The sequence below is a fragment of the Danio aesculapii genome, chromosome 1, assembly GCF_903798145.1.
Source record: "Danio aesculapii chromosome 1, fDanAes4.1, whole genome shotgun sequence".
Lineage (NCBI taxonomy): Eukaryota > Metazoa > Chordata > Actinopteri > Cypriniformes > Danionidae > Danio > Danio aesculapii.
The window spans coordinates 41,744,886-41,763,252 of record NC_079435.1 but is presented as its reverse complement, the minus strand read 5'-3'; the positions used below and the strand labels follow the sequence as shown (position 1 = coordinate 41,763,252).

At 33.8% G+C, this 18,367-nt stretch overlaps 1 pseudogene; it reads right to left on the bottom strand.

The window, feature by feature from the left end:
* LOC130221156 (receptor-type tyrosine-protein phosphatase delta-like) overlaps positions 1–18,367 on the bottom strand; it is a 105,394-nt pseudogene that overhangs the window by 30,745 nt on the left and 56,282 nt on the right.

Sequence of the window (18,367 nt, the reverse complement as noted above, 5' to 3'; positions counted from 1 at the left end):
GAACTATCCCTTTAAGCATCTTCAAAGAGTCTTTTAACATCCCTCCTGCGTACCTTTAACTGAGATCTGGGCAACAGTTTCGATAACTCCGAGTGTAGACATGGCGACACACGTGTAGTTGGCAGACTGGCGTACATTGGTGAGCTCCAGAACATTTCGCCCAATAGGCATGTCGTCTTCTGGTGTCAAATCCTCGGCTCCCAGCATCCATTTGACATATGGCATAGGAACCCCCACCGCCTGACAGGTGATGTTCACACTTCCTCCCGGCATGATCTCATAATCCATCGGTGGCACTGAGAATCGAGGAGGGATTCGCCGCACTGAGGGTGTGAAAGATAGAGAGCCATTTATTAACTCATGCTAAAGACATTATTGATGCTACAGAGAGCACTGTGTATGACAGATGAACACTCGAGATGTTGTATACTGCAGGTTATCAATCTGTGTTGTGGAGAAGAGCAAGGTAAGATGTAGCTGGGTTTTTTAATGTGCCAAACTATGTTATGTTTTTTGTAATGTGAATATAGGATTAAAAAAGAAACTCATCAAATAGACATGCCAGTGATTTAGAGATGAACATGAGAAAAGTGATACAAATTTTTTAACACTGTTCTATGGCAGAATATCCAAGCAGATGCAAACTTATAAGGATCTAAAATATACAGTTGAAAACAAAATTAGGTCCTATCTTATATATAACTAATATGTACTTACAATGTACTTACAATGGAATTAATAATTTGTTAATTATTGTGTAAATACATATTTTTCCATTGTACTTATGCTTGATTAAATACCTACATGTAATTACATCTGTAATTCATTTGTGTAATTACATCCTTAATTACACTGTTGACCATCCTTTACCCCTTAACCCACCCTTAAACCTACCCATACCACTAAAGCTTTTGGTTTCCTTACCCATATCCCACCTCGATAGCACCAGAAGTGTTCTTCAACACATTATAAACCAAGGGCGTAGATTTACCTCCTAGAGATCATGCATAGAACAGCACAAATTCGCTTTCAAGCTTTTAAAAACACAAATAAGGATTTAAAAGCTTAATAATACAAATAACAATTAAAATTGTTACTATCCTCTGCTGTAAAAGACAATTTACATGATTTTACTGCAATCGGGCTTTGAGGAGGTATGAATGTAAAGAAATTTAGAGTCATATGAAACTGTTTCATTCCTATTTTTGTTTATTATAAACATGGAAGCCAAAATAGATACTAAATTTCGATTATTTGGTTAATATTATTATGGTGGACTCATAGCGAACTTGACTCTTAGTGACTTTGAAAAGTAGCTCCTTATGTCCACATATTGCACAGTGAAAGAGGACTAAAAAAAATGTCCTTGTTTTGGCACTTCTCTCATCCATACGTAACTACAGCTGTCAGTCACTTGGCAGCAAAAAAAGGCCCAGCCAATCACTCTGTTTGTGTTTGGTGGAAGGAAGGCCCCGAAAGAGAACACGATTAAATCTCCTCTCTACACTTCTTGGTTACTGTAAGTTGACGGAGCATTATATTAATTTCAAGGCGATTAAATTATTGGTGGGGACATTTCTGTAGCAGGTGGATATTGGTTGGGACATGTCCACTCTGTCCATGCCAATTCTACAGCATTGTTATGAACACAGTAAGTACATTGTATTTATATTTGATGTAAGTACATATTAGTCAAGGCCACTTAATATAAAATGGCACCCAAAATGGTGATATTTCACTACTGATATGCAGAAAAATAAGATTTTAAGATTTTTTAAAAGTATGTTAATGTATATTTTTTGTTAACTCTTTACAATAAGGTCTTGTTTTTAATTAATTAGTTAAATAATTTATATAAATTTTAAAATCATTAAATTAGGATATTTTATTGTGTTAACTAACATTAATAATCAACAATAAAGAGCATTAATAAATCTTTGTTAATGTTTATAAACAAAATAAAACTATTGGTAGTTCATGTTAGCTCAGGACAACAATATAACATTAGATAACTTTTGATTATAATGATTAGGCATGGGCTGGCATAATATTCTGACGGTATGATAACCTTGGATAAAAATATCACAGTTTCACAGTATTGTGATGACTGCTCTATAATAGATTCTTTTAAAATGTCTGGGTAAAAAACTAAAACTTTTCCCCATTCAACACAATATATTTTATTTTGAGAAACATTTAAAATATTTTGGCGCAGTAAACATGTCAGGCTAAATCTTTCAATGAATCATTGACTTCTGCTGTCTTCATTTGTTTCAAAAACACAGATTTTAATACAATTTGAAAAGGCATCTTTGGAAATCTTTTCTGCTGGAGATTCTGTTGTCCTAAAAACAAAAAAAAAACAAAATAAATAAAAAAGATCTTACATATACCCTAGGAACGGTATAGCAGAAAATTTTTGGTGGTTTTAAAACTTTGACTTTTCCAAACCGCGGTATTCAGCTTATTTTTGGCTTGAGACTTCCGGTCCCATTCACTTCCATTCATTTTTAGACTTTAAAAACAGCTTGTTATGCTGCTTAATGTTGCAAACTGATATTGTCTCATTATATTATTCTGCTTTGTCTGTATAGTCATGCAAAGACCTGTTTTTAGAGCAAGTAGTTGACTTTTATGCCATTGGTAAATGAATCGGAAATTCTAAAACAATCGCAAAAACAAGTGCACTTCCGGATGGCAGAATAAGGTCAATACCTTGAAAACAATTATTGTCCCATGCCTAAAAATGATGCATTGGTAAATGTAGACATAAAACATAATAGAGATTACTAAATACTTTATAAAGTATGTTTTGAACTAATGCTGTATGCCCTTCTTTTGTATTTAAGATAACAAAAGGAGAAATTAAAAAAGATTAAAAAACCTTTCAAGCTTTTTATTACTCTTTTAATGATGCAAAATAATCACAGAATAGATTTTGTAAATTTTATGTAATATTTAATGTACCTCAGGCCAATTTCAGTTTCCATGCTTTTGGTTGTAAATGACTTTTTTCCCCCACTAAACTCCATTGTGTTTTATACCTTTCATTTTATAAAAAAGTTAAAAATAAAAAGAAAGATGCACATACAACACTGGAACAGTTCAAAATGCTAATAATGAAGTTATTAATGTCTGAATTTACATTTTAGAGTGAACTATCCCTTTAAATAATGTAACTGTTAACATAAGGAAGTTCATTGCAAAATGTTTATTTAAATGTTTAATGTAACATGTTAAGTTGATGTAATATTTTTATAGTTATATATTCTATAGTATTACAGTAAGTCATTTTATGGTTTTACATTACATATGTTGTCTTACAAACGTTTCTACAACTTATGAATGGAGAATATACAGAAAATGATGCTTTAACTTCCCAGTATGTTATAACATCAACATACAAACAACCTAGTGTAAAAAAAAAAGTAATTTTGTAAAAAGTTCAAACGAGTACACGGTATTACCATGCTATCATTTGCTATTAGCATGATGCTATGGAATGCAGTTAAGTAGGATCAGGTGAAATATGGCGGATTAGTGTCAAATGACATATGAAGTATTAGGAGAGTGAGTTAGATGGTCTGCAGGGAGGGAATCCCAGTGGAGGGGGAGGATTATGCAGATGTGAGGGTCTGAGGCCTAGATTATAGTAAGAAACACAGCAGTGGTTTTGACAGGAACGGCACTTACCATCTCTTAACTCTACAGAGGGGTCCGGTGGGGTGAGCCAACAGGGAGAAATAAACAAATAAAGTCTAAGGTAAGAAGGAGATTATCTAAGAAGAAGCAGACTACACTGTGTATCTATTCACAAGAACGTGTTAGTCACAGGTTTTGATGTCTACAGTAATTCTACAGCATTCAGATAAGTAGCTCAAAACTGTACCTCTGACGTAAAGGTTAGCTGGTGTTGAGTAGCGCGTTCCTTCACTGTTGGTCGCGACACACTCGTATTTACCCTGATCAGTTTCTTCACTCTGATCAATCTGTAGCGCACCTGGATACACATGCACATATAAGGGCAAAACATTTACAACGCAAAGATAAACAGTAGCCAGACCAGTCCTTTGGAAGGAATTTTCTGGATTCTGTACAAGTTGAACTGTATTCACGGACAGACACAGTAAAGGAGATCGTTTTATATTACATTAATATTATGTTAAACATTTTTGTATTCAGATATGTAATTGTTTTAATGTCTAATTTCCAAAGAAAATCAGAAACAATAGTTGTCTTTCCCATGATGACAGTACATAATATTTCACTAGTTATTTTGCAAAAGTAATCAGCTTAAAGTTCAATTTAAGGTCATTCTTTCATTTTTTTTCAGCTTAGTGCCTTTATTAATCCGGGGTCGCCACAGCGGAATGAACCGCCAACTTATCCAGCATATGTTTCACGCAGCGGATGCCTTTCCAGCTGCAACCCATCTCTGGGAAACATCCATACACACTCATTCACACTAATACACTACGGACAATTAAGCATACCCAATTCACCTGTACCGCATGTCTTTGAATTGTGGGGGAAACCGGAGCACCCGGAGGAAACCCACGTGAACGCAGGGAGAACATGCAAACTCCACACAGAAACGCCAACTGACACGGCCGAGGCTCGAACCAGTGACCTTCTTGCTGTGAGGCGACAGCACTACCTACCACGCCACTGCGTCGCCGCCATAATTAGGTAAGTTTCTTTAATTAGGCAAGTCATTTGGGTATTATATTATGTGTTTACTGTATCTCTACTATAAAACTTAGTGCCTCACACACCCAAATCAGTTTTCCTAAATAAAAGCCCAATCAAACTAAATTTAAATATATATACAATGATCTATATAGACAAAATGAATCCTGTCAACTAAAAAAAAAAATCACAACATTTAAATATTTCTAAATTTCATTTCAACAGTTCACACTTAGATATGCTTGATGCTAATAGCAGGTTTGGCATGCTGTCCCGGGAGAGAACCCTGAGCTCGGAGATAATTGAGTCTAGGGCTCCCGCCTGGTCAATAAGCATATAAGGGGGTCCAATATCAGTTGGGTCTCGAGAGCTCCCCCTGCTAAACAGAGGAAAACGAGGAGATGGGGTGGAAGGGGGGATTCTTCCAAAATGAAGATAAGGTAGAAGGGCAAGTTCGGTCTTGAATCAATCTAATTGGACTATTCCTGATTACGGATGAGAGGCCAGCTGTGATCAATTATATCACATGCTCCTCTCGAAACTAGTTCATAAAACTTAGTATACATTTCTTATACTTGGTTTGCTCCTTTGACTTAAATATGGTTGTTTTACTGTACATACAGTATAATTATTGTTGCAATACTTTACATATAATATTTATGTAATGTTTTTTTACAAGGTAAAGTAAAACTTATTTTCTGATATGCCACAGATGCTGTTAAAAAATGCTCTAAAATGTACAGTATTACTGCCAATTTTGGTTACAGTAATACTGTAAAAATCAGAAAATTTTAAAACTACAGCACAGTTGTAATAGTTAATTTACAGTGCGTTGTAAATTTTGCCTGTAATACTGTAAAAATTGCTATTAATAATGCAAAAACTTCCAGTAATACTGTAAAAACTTTCAGTAATACTGTAAAATTTACAGTGCACTTGTACATTTTACAGTATTACTGGCAACCAAATTTGCCAGTAATAAAGTAAATTTTAAAGCATTTTTTAAAGCAGTGTATTCAACCTGGAACATTTTATTAACTGTTAATCAAACATGTCAATGTCAGTTAAAATGTTTGCATGTAAATATCAACAAAAAATGACAATTTCCAAGAGAATTAAACCCTATACAAATCATCAGAGCATTAAAAAACAACTCTGACACTTTTAAAGAATAAAATATAGATGCCTTAAAATCTTACGAGGAAAAAAAAAACAAGCAACTGTCCTTGCCAAAAACAGGGAAAAAGAAAGTAAAAGCAGTCAGCCACTTCAACATTATTTAAATATTAATAGTTAGATATAGAGACGGACAGACAGACTCCAAAAAGACACACACGTTGTTGCACTGCAAGTAGAGCAGACTCTAAAACGCTCCATTAAAAAAGACAACATGAAAAAAAGACAGATTTTTCATCCAAGTAGAAATGTCTAGCTGAAAAATGAAAATGATGTTTAATTAGAAGGAGAAAGAAGTGAAAAGATCCACAGAGGGATCAGAAGAGTGTCAGAAAAAATGCATTAAAATGGTTTAATTGGAGTAGAGTAAGAGTTTTTCAGGAAAATGAGAACGAGTAAAATGAGTCACTGACATCACAACTGAAGTCAGGATTGCTCTATATTTCAAAAGATAAGACTATTCGGTTAATCTCTTCTCTTTTTGCATACTAAAGCCAAAAACAACAACATACTCTACAATTCATCCCTGATATCGGCTTCTCTATTAAAAATTATCATCACAGCACGCAGTATATCATAGTTTTCTTTTTTCAGTTAAAAAAACTGACGCAGCAATTCAAGACTGGGAGAGGACCAAATATGAAAGTTTAAAGACCCCATAAAAATTAAATACGATTTTTGTGCCTTTTAGTCCGTGACATCTAGCTTTGAAGCTGTCTAAATGCACTTTTTATGTGATATACTTATTTAAAATTTATAGCCTTCAGGGACAACCGACCAAAAACTATATGACTCATCTGTCCAATAATATGATCTCGACTTTGAGAATACCCCTTCTCTTATTTATGTAGGTTTAAACACATTATCACATTTTAAGGCTTGATCAAGACCCCATAGCGCATATACAGTATATATCCACAAATTTGAGAAACAATATATGAAAGATAATGGTATTTTGCATTGAACTCTTCTTTAGGCTGGTCTATATTGGTCTATTTTTCCATATACATTCAAATATATTTTTGATATTCAAAGATGTTCGTAACGTTTACATTTTTTTAACTGTAGTTTTATTGGTTTGTTTGATTTATATTGTTCTATATTTTCAGTTAGATTGGTTAATGGTTTGTTTGATTTATCTTGTTCTTTATTGTCAGTTAGAAAGGTTAATGGTTAATGTTTTATAATCACAATATCAAACCTCAAAATATAGCATAAAATATTACACAAATTTTCCACAAACTGTGGATCTGTGTATGGACACCACAAGATTATATTTTATATTTGAACATATACATTAAATTATTCAGTAATGAATCCAAGTATGGAGGTAATCCAAGAAAATAACTTATGATAACGGTCCAAAATTAATTCACCCAAACGTAACTATAAAAAAAAGACTAAAATTGAAGAGAAACAAATAATGTATAAAATTTTGTTGAAATTTTGTAGTTTGTAATTTTTCCCCAATAGTTCGCATACATTTAAATGTATTATCTTTCTATTTCTAAAGATGTTCAGTGAAAATATATTGCCATAAATACACATACATATAAACACATACATATATACACAAACATATATATATATTTTCTTATTTTCGAGAATAAAAGCAGTTTTTAATAATAATTAAAAAACACTATATTTATATATATATATATATATGCATATATATATATATATATATATATATATATATATATATATATATATATATATATATATATATATATATATATATATATATATATATATATATATATATATATATATAAAGCTAGTATTATTAGCCTTCTTAAACTATTTATTTTGATAGTCTACAGAACAAACCAAGCCTAAGCCTTTAAATTGCACTTTAAGATGAATACTAGTATCTTGAAAAATATCTAGTAAAACATTATGTACCGTCATCATCGCAAAAAATAAAAATAAATCAGCAAAATATTTAATAAAAATATTTTGCTTAGAAATGTGTTGAAAAAATCATTTGTTAAACAAAAATCAAGGAAAAAATATAAGGGGGCTAATAATTTATGAGAGGTAATAATTCTGACTTCAACTGTGTATTTATAGCAGTAAAACTTTCACTCTGTTGCTCACAATGATTTTACATGGCTCCATAAGACTTGTAATACACTGTACTTGTTAAGTGGTTAAGTTTAGGGTAGGATATTGGTCAAATGTTTAAAAATATCAATGGAAGATAAAAAAAAAATTATACTTTGACACATGCATGTAAGAATTAAGTACATCTGACACAAGGGGCAAACTATTTAAAGCAATGGAACACTCTGAATGTCAAAAAAATTATGCCAAAGGGGAACCCAAGGTGGCCCAACCAAGCATAAAAATATGACAAGCTTGGAGTGAGAATGTGTTTGTTTTAGGAATGAGTCTTTAAAATTTCCTGCAAGCTTCCCGTTTCAATAATACATTAGCACAAGAAAGAAAACGGCACCGGGCTATTTTTGAATTTTGCAAACGTTTACCAGCAGCATATTACTCTGGCTATATTTCTGCCTTAGGTAAAACTAGTAGTAAAATACTAATGTGTGGTTACAAATTCAGCACATCATCTGTCAACCGAAAAAAAGCCCATATTGAACAAGCACTCAAGTAAATCCTCTTTCATTTTTTATCAGCTCACAAAATGAATGTCTATTTGATTTTAATTCACCATAAAGATAAGACATCCAGAGAGAATCTGTGTAAAGGGGAGGTTGTTTTATCATAGTGACAGAACCCAAACATTAATCACAATAAAAACAGTCTCTGAAAATGACACGGTTAGTCAAACAATCAGAGAGATAGAGAAAGAGAGAGATTGAAAAAAAGAGAGACAGGAGAAGAGAAAGAAGGAGAGAGAGAGAGAGAGAGTGATAAGGTGAGGATAGATGTGGTGGGTAGCTTTAGTCTCTTACCTCGGATAGGTGTACCCCCTGGATGTGTGAGAATGAAAGCAGATGGGAGATTAAAGAGAAGACGAGTTAGTGCAGCGAGGGAGAATGAGAAAAAGACAAAGTGATAGAGAAAGAGAGTGAAAAAGATATACAGAGAAAGAAAACAGAAAGATAGAAGGAAAAAAAATAGAAACAGCTAAAAGAAAGAGTGCAAGAAAGAGAAAGAGGGGAGGAGGGAGACTCTTCTTGTCTTAAGTGCAAAGTGTTGCCTTTTTCGAGATGACAACAGAGGTCGCCTTAACTGAAAAGAACGGAAAATTTTCCATCATTTATAAATATTTATGATCATAATGTTTGTATTGTTTTTTCAAATATGATTAGATTTTTTCCTTTCTATAACAAAAACATCACTGGATTCTTACTAAGTAACTACATTTAGTAAATGTGTATGTTTTAACCTCAAACCTTCATTTACACTTTTGAAAATTAAAGTGAATGGAAAAACTAAAGATTGTTTTACAGAAATGCCATAGAAAAATCTTTTTTTTTGTTGTTGTTGCCCAAAGAACCATTTGGGTAAAAAGTACTAGAAATACCTATTTTTCATAGTGTGTAGAACACGTTCATAATCTAAAACAGAGATGCCCATAGTAACCTTTGATTTGACCCAGCATACGATTTGAGAAAAGAGTGGGAATGATACACTGTAAAACCGAACAGTCAAATTTATCAAATGAAATGAGTGTAGTTAACTCAAAATTTACTAAAAGATAATTCTACTCATTTAAAAAGAGTTTTGAACTCAGTGTTGAAGGAAATGAGTTAATTAAATAGTAACAGGTTGTTACAAATAAGCCACACACTGTTGGACACCAAATAAACTAACAAAATTATTGTTGAATTTTGTGTATTTTGTGAATTTGTGAGTGTTATGTTGAGAACTTTTTAAATAAAAAATGTTTTTTAATAGAAAATATTTTTAATAGACAAAAATTATTTTATTGCTAATAATGCAAATAAACGCGTTGTATAATGATGGATAATAATGCAAATGAATCCAAATGTGTTGATTCAATAGATAAATAAATAAACATGCTGTGCTATGTAGAATAAAAAGAAATATGGTAGAGATAAGTAAGTAAAGAGTTAAGTATTGAGGAAATATGCTATTTAAAGTAAACTGAATTTAAATAAATTGTGTGAAATCTGATTTTATAAGCATGTGTTATAACTAACCCTCTGTCTGTTCCAACTTGCGTAAATAGTAAAATTTTAGCTCCTGGCACTTTTGGCAATACTGCACAGAAATCATAGATCCGGCAGTCATACTTTCAGTGCTTGTTTGTAGGAGAGGCTTGTGTGTTATTGGTAAAAAAAAAAAAAAAAGGTTCAACTAACCCCATAACTTTGTTCATTATTGGCCAATTTTTTTTTTACTTTGTGCCCTGCTCTCCCCTACCCCATTGAGATGCTGAACTTGGAGTTTCTTCTCTAAAGCCAAGCTGTTAGCTTGTTAGCTAACATCCATAACTGCTATGTGAGATCATGTGAGGATTTCATAACAAGAATTCATGATCTTAAAAAGTTTTGAAAGCAGCAGGTTGGTGAATAAAGCCGCTAGCATGCTAGCTAACAAAATGTAAACATTAGCAGTTTATGATAAGATGTACTGTCAGAACCCGGGTTTGAACTTTGCTTTCTCTCTCTTTTCTGACAGCGTTTTCGATCTTTTCTTTCTGACAACGTTCTGATTTGTCTCCAAATTGCTGTGTAACTTTACACAGCTGATCGTCTTAGCCAATTAGTAGCCTCACTTGTTTACTGCCACCTGCCTTTCATTTCTGCTGATTGCTGGTCCTATATCCGAGGGTGTTTCACTTCTCCTCTTGCCAGAGTGTTGGGTTTCTTACAGCTTTCTTGTCAGTCTGTTCTTGTTTTATCTCTGTATTCTCTGTCCAGTTCTTTGGAGCCATTCTGGGTTTGGTCTGCCCTGCTGGAGAATTGATCCACTGCCTTGCCATTGCCTATTTCCTGTATTACCAGGCCTGGACTGAAGACTTGCTTTATTTTTGACTGAAATTTATCCCACTCTTGATTTACTGTGGTGCTACTAATTTTTGTTGGAATTTATCCTATATTGTGACACATTGCCTGTGGTCCAGTCTTCAGTTTATTTTTACTAAAGTCCATGATCTGCTCTAGATTTCAGCAAGTTGCTGAGTCTTTTTTAATGTTTTTTATTTTGCTTAACCTATTGAATTGAAATCCACTGCTTTTGGGTCCTTTATACAGACATCCCTGACATGTACATAAGCATCTGCCATTTAATTGCAACTATTTTCAAATTGTAATTTCATAACCCGATTTCCTCATCACTTTTTGAAGGATTTGAAATGAAAACAAAAAGCTAAGGATCCGCTAATGAAAGCCTCTTTCCACTAAAATTCCAGATATCAATATCACAATAAAAGATATCACTATTTCACCCAATTATAAACATGACAGAAAATTTTGTCAGTAATAATAGCACAACCTCATGATGACAGCTCCATTTTCTAAGAAAGCCAATCATAAAATCCATATGAAAGTGAATTGAAAAGAACACAGAGACTTAAGACAGGTAGACTCAAGCCCAGAGAGAGGAAAGCCAAAAAAGGCCACGGTTTTTGGGTGAGAAGCCACTGTAACATTCAGCATTTGGACATTCAAACCTATCTAGGCAACAAAGTGAGAGAAAGAAAGAGAGAAACAGAGAGAGATCTGGAAGAGTGAGAGGGGGTTGTGATGCAGGAAATCCAATGCCGAGGGCAGTGAGCGTTTGGAGAAGTGAAAGAGTGAGCCAGTGAAGGAGGGAGCCAGAAAACGTAAGTGAAAGTGGAAGCGAGAGGCTCGATACCACATGTTAGAGGGGCAGCGCTCGGGTAAGGAGGACTAACTACTACTACAGTAGATACAGTATATGTGACTTATGTGTGTTAGCATATTACACTCTGGCTACAGTTTGTGCGTGGAGAGAGGGTGACTATATTGTTAGGGGAAGTTTGTTATATAGATATATCATGCGCTTTACCAGTAACGACATGTTTGTGTGTTTTTGTGCATGAACATTTGTGAGTGTGTGTTGTGCCTCAGAATAACACACTTACCAAAGGACTCTGTAGATTAAAACACAGAAAGAGAGACAGCACATTTATCACTTAAGGTTCTCACACAGCAAAAACAGTGTGTTTGAGACTTTGTGTGTGTGTATGTGTGTGTATGTGTATGTTTTGTGCGTGTGTGTGTGTGTGTGTGTGTGTGTGTATGTGTGTGTGTGAGATAGGATACTAGGCTACAGGATTTCTTTAAAGGTGCACTCAGAGAGGTTGTGTGTACATTAAGTCTGTTGAATGAAAGTTGTTGTCATGGATTGTCGCATTTGGTCGGCCATTTTTTTCTCTCTTTTATTATGTGTCTTTTAAATTTATATTGTATTTTCTGTTTTTGATTGGTTTTGAAGTACTTTTAGATTTATGCTTCTAAAAAGATGTCATTAAATTATATGATAACCTTTTAATTGAATTTAAATAGAAATATTTATATTTAACATAACTATTACATATGTTAATATTAATATTTTCACTCATTTTCCTTTGTATTAGTCCTTAATTTATCAAGGGTCACCACAGCGGAATGAACCGCCAACTATTCTGGCATATGTTTTATGCAGCAGATGCCTTTCCAGCTGCAACCCAGTACTGGGAAACACCCATACACACTTACATTCACAAACACTCAAACTACGTTCAATTTTGTTTACCCAATTCACTTATACCCACGCCAACACGGGGAGAACATACAAACTCCACACAGAAATGGCAACTGGCCCAGCCGGGACTCGAACCAGCAACCTTCTTGCTGTGAAGCGACAGTGCTAACCACTGAGCTACCATGTTGTCCTTCATAATTTGCTGTTTTATTTTCATTCATTCATTTATTTTCATTTCGGCGTAGTCCCTTTATTAATCAGGGGTCGCCACCGCACAATGAACCGTCAACTTATCCAGCATATGTTTTACGCAGTGGATGCCCTTCCAGCTGCAACCCATCACTGGGAAACACCCATACTCTCATTCACACACAATATGGATAATTTAGCTTACCCAATTCACCTATTGTGCATGCCTTTGGACTTGTGGGGGAACCGGAGCACCCAGAGGAATCACAAACGAACATGGGGAGAACATGCAAACTCCACAGAGAAATGCCAACTGAACCAGCCGAGGCTCAAACCAGTGACCTTCTTGCTGTGTTGTTTTTTTCATTCATTTTCACACATACACTACGGCCAATTTAGCTTATATAATTCCTATTTAATAACCTTTAGAGCATGCCTTTGGACTGTGGGGGAAACCGGAGCACCTGGAGAAAACCCACGAGAACACGGGGAGAACATGCAAACTCCACACAGAAATTCTAACTGACCCGGCCGGGACTCGAATCAGCGACCTTCTTACTGTGAGACGACAGTGCTAACCATTGAGCCACCGTGTTGCCCCATTGTTGTATTATTTGTATTTTGTTAGTATTTTTTACCTTTCTTCTTGAATTATTGAATAAGGTATTGAACTTCATATGTATACTGTAAGTGTGAAGATAAAATTCAATAGAAATATAATGAAAAACTGGCAATATTATGTACTATTATTGCTAAATCATTGCTTTTCTAAATCATGTTGTTATACTTAATATGTTTTTCCTAGATTAAAGTGAAAATATTATCTAATTTTAATATTTGGCACATTATGAAAATATTAATCAGCATAATGATCACATCAGCCAGAATTTTAATATTGGTCCATCTCTAATAGCTCATGTGGTTGAATCACGCATTGAATAGTTATTAGTAAAGTCTGCAAAACTCAGATCATGTGACCTCAATAAGAATCATCCTGATTCATCAAGTATAAAGCTACATAAAAAATGACTTTTTATCTCATATAAGTGAGACACATCCTTATAAAAATATATGTAAATTATGTCCATTACACATTGTTTGCTGGACATTTCTTAAGTGCACCTTTAAACAAATGAGGAGAATAAGAGCTGAGAGAGCGTGACTCCTTCAGCACACACACCTGAGCGCAGCTGTTTGATGCGGCCGTGAGTGTGTGTGTCAATGGGCAGGAAATCTTTAAACCAGGTGATTTCGGGGTCAGGCGTCCCGCTGGCTGCACACAGCATGGTAGCGGTGCGAGACCGCTCCACCACCTTCAGCTGAGGGCCCATGTCTATAGATGGGAAACCCGCGGGGAGCTGGTCCTCTGAAATAAACAAACAAACAAACACTACAGTCACACCTTCGTTGAACAGCTTGGATCTTTACAAGGGTGATATTTTTGTGCATAAGTTATGCAAAATAGCACACATTATTCCGTTTTATTTTATTCCTCTACACAATATCTTGTGTTTCACAGTACAAGACAATTTAGGACTCTCGTTTTTATTATTATTATTACACATTTTACTTAATTCAACAGTGAAGTATGCATTGCGTCTTGCGATGTTTAATTTTGGTGCATTGTTCTTATACCTGCACTCATTGAGACATTTCATTATATAATTTTATTATTTCACATTGTTCGGAAATATAAACCCAAACATTTCAGCTCAACACCTTCCTCAGTGCGTTGATGTCCATTTTACTTGATCAAATCTTTTCATTGTACTCTAATTTCTTTTACATTTTTGTCAATTATTTTAATTAATTGATTAACAAATTTTAAACCACATTTCACATTGTTTTTATCATTTAATATTTTTTCTGGAGTCATTTATAAAGTAAAACAGTAAGATATGAATTTTTAAATTAAGCTATTTTTATTATTTAGCTATTATTTAATTTTTATATTTCATTCAAATTTGAACAAAAGTTTAAGTAATGTTGGTTGCAGCATTTAGCATTTGCATTATTTTTTGTCATCTAAAAAATTGGGCTATATTTATTATAGTTTAGTTTTAAATTGAAATCAAAATGAATGCTTATTTTCTAAATGATAAAAAAAAACATGGTAATTTTATGATTTCAGTCTTAGTTAACAATAATAACCCTAAAACACTTCCGTTTTAAATTAAACTAAAAATTATTATACAATACATGCTTTTTTGTAATGGGTCATTATAAATGATATCATACAGCAAGCAATCATTATCATTTAAAAAGCAGGTTAGGACATCAGTATTTTGGGATCTTTGCTATTATATATTTTTTACAAACAAGCTTCAAGCATATACAAAAAGCTACAGTAGGTGTTTAATGTTGCACCTACAGTTGAAGTCAAAATTATTAACCTCCTGTAATTTTTCTTTTTCAAATATTTCCCAAATGATTTTTAACAGAGCAAGACAATTTTCACAGTATTTCCTATAATATTTTTTCTTCTGGAGAAAGTCTTATCTGTTTTATTTCAGCTAGAATAAAAACAGTTTTTAATTTAAGCAAATTTAAGGTTAATGTTATTAGCCCCCAATTTTTATATTCTACAGAACAAACAATCGTAAGCTGAATACTAGTGTCTTAAAAATATCTAGTAATATATTATGTACTGTCATCATGGCAAGGTTAAAAGAAAAAATCAGTTGAAAAAATGAGTTATTAAAACTATTATGTTCAGAAATGTGTTCTTTCTGTTAAACAGAAATTGGGGAAAAATACAGGAGGGCTAATAATTCTGATTTCAACTGTATCTATGTATGCTGACCATTAAATTGATTATTTCTTAACAACATGAAAACATAATGTGTAATAATGTGTAAAATAATAAATGTGTAATAATAATAATAAAAACGAGAGTCCTAAATTGTCTTGTACTGTGAAACACAAGATATTGTGTAGAGGAATAAAATAAAACGGAATAATGTGTGCTATTTTGCATAACTTATGCACAAAACATTATATTCAAATTTCCTGCAGGCACAGGGCGTCAACATGACGTCATATTGATGTTGTATCCTAACATACCCCCAACGTCATGGGGATGTTGTATTTTGTTTGGAAATGAAAATCGAGTTGAAGTCAGAACCCAACGTCAGGCCGACATCAATGTCCAACGTCCAACCTAAAGTCAACCAAATATCAACGTCTAGTCATGTTACATCTTGACGTTGTGTGGACGTTACCACTATGACATCTATCAGACGTTGGATTTTGGTCACTTTCCAACACAACCTAAAATCACCCAATAACAATGTAATTTGACGTCATTATTGGACTCCAAAATAACGTTGTCCTTAGACGCTGGCTAGACATTGAATTTTGGTCACCTGACGTTATGACCTAAATCTAACCGAATATTAAAACGTCTTATGATGTTGTGTGTCTGCTGGCTTGCTTTTTAACAGATCTTCAATGTTAGTGACTCTAAAAATAACAGTCATTTTCACTAACATAAAGAATCAGGCAATTTCCACTGAAAGCACTAGAGCTGTCTGAACACTAGCCATGTTTTAAAGCAGTTAGCATTGAGAAGTGATGGTACCGCGGAGAACGCTGAGGCGCGTAGAGGCGCTGATCTCCCCAATTTCATTAGAAGCAACACATTCATAAATAGCCTCGTCACGGGGGGTTCGAAGCGGCTGCACTCGCAACGCAGACCCGGAGCCATCCTCAAACTCTATCACCTACAAACAAAAACACACAGAAGAAAAGAAAAATGTGTCAGCGACTCCCCGAATAGCTGTTGTCTTTATAGGACAGAAATGTGTGAAGTTACAAGACGTGTACTAGGGGAATCTCACTTTAGCAGTGTTACAACTATGTGAACATGTAAGCAAGGTGTCTGTAAGGTTTTCTTGTGCGTGTTCGTACCTCAAATCTCTGGTTGGTGACTTTTTTGCCTTTTCTGCTCCATGTGATTTTAGGTTGTGGGTCTCCGGTGGCCTGACAGACGAAGGAGGCGACGCCGCCCTGAACTCCTATCTGATCAGTGGGAGTTCGAGTGAAGCGAGGAGCAGCTGCAGAGAAAAAAACACAACATTTTGAATAAGGTGGCACATAATTAACTCAGACTGTGTCAGAATGAGAATTATGGCCCAGTTTAGTGGACAGGATATCTTTTGTATTTCAAATCTCCAGAATAAACATTGATATATTCATTCATTCATTCATTCATTCTCTTTTCGGTTTAGTCCCTTTATTAATTTCAACTTATCCAGCACATGTTTTATGCAGCGGATGCCCTTCCAGCTGCAACCCATGACTGGGAAACATCCATACACACACATTCACAGACATACACAACAGACAATTTAGCTTACTCAATTCACCTATACCGCATGTCTTTGGACTCGTGGGGGAAACCAGAGCACCAGAAGGAAACCTACGCGAACACTGGGAGAACATGCAAACTCCACACAGAAACACAACTGATCCAGCCGAGGCTCGAACCAGCGACTTTCTTGCTGTGAGGTGATTGTGCTACCCACTGTGCCACTGTGACGCCCATTGATATATTCCATCTATGTTTTTTAAGTTAAAGGTTACATGAAGGGCTTGTGCCAAATGCTCATTTAATAACATTTCATTCATGCAATGTATTTATTGGTGCTGGGAAAAGATTAATCGCGATTAATTGATTCCAAACAGAAGCTTGACTTAATATTTGTGTATGTTATATTTATAACATATTTATTTTATATCTAAATGTAAACACATATATATTTATATTATATCAAAATAATCATTTTTTTGGTATTTGATTAAATCGCGATTAATTTTTGCCCAGCACTAATATTTATATACATTCAAGGATATGCAAAACCAATAATATTTTGGTATGGTTGTACTCTGAATATTTCCACTAAATTAAATATTTTGTTTAGCATTAAAGTTCCTAAAACAGTATTTTATTTTATTTTATTTTATTTTATTTTATTTTATTTTATTTTATTTTATTTTATTTTATTTTATTTTATTTTATTTTATTTTATTTTATTTTATTTTATTTTATTTTATTTTATTTTATTTTATTTTATAGAAGCTGATAATTATTTAATGTTTACCAAATATTACAATTGCACATTATTGGATCTACATTAATAAATAAATAAATAATACATAAATTCAGTCAACTCATGATGATATTAATTTTCATGTTCTACCACATAAAAAATTGTAGTGGTAAAAAATTATATGCAAAAATTTATGCAGTGAATTTAGTCATTTAACTTGATATAGTTTAAATAACATAACAACCAAACATTGGCAAAAAGAAACATCTAATTGAATAAAACCTCTCATTTCAAGACCCTTGAATTTGATTTCCTGACCAGGGGTGCATTTCCAAAAACCATCGTTTGCCAACTGTGGTTGCAAGTTCCGTCGTTACAAACATAGTTCGTTAATTTGGCATTTCCCAAATCTGTCACTCCAACAAACTGCGTCGCAAACTTGTACGCTTGCAACTACACCTCTAGAGCTGTAGTTAGAAGCATAGTTCCTGGCTGTGTTCTATTCCCAGTTCTCTCCCCTATGCCCTATTCATGTAGAACATTCTAATATTTAAACTTGGAATGATTTAAAAAAAAACATTAAAGTCATCACTCTTAGGTGTAATTTGCTTTCA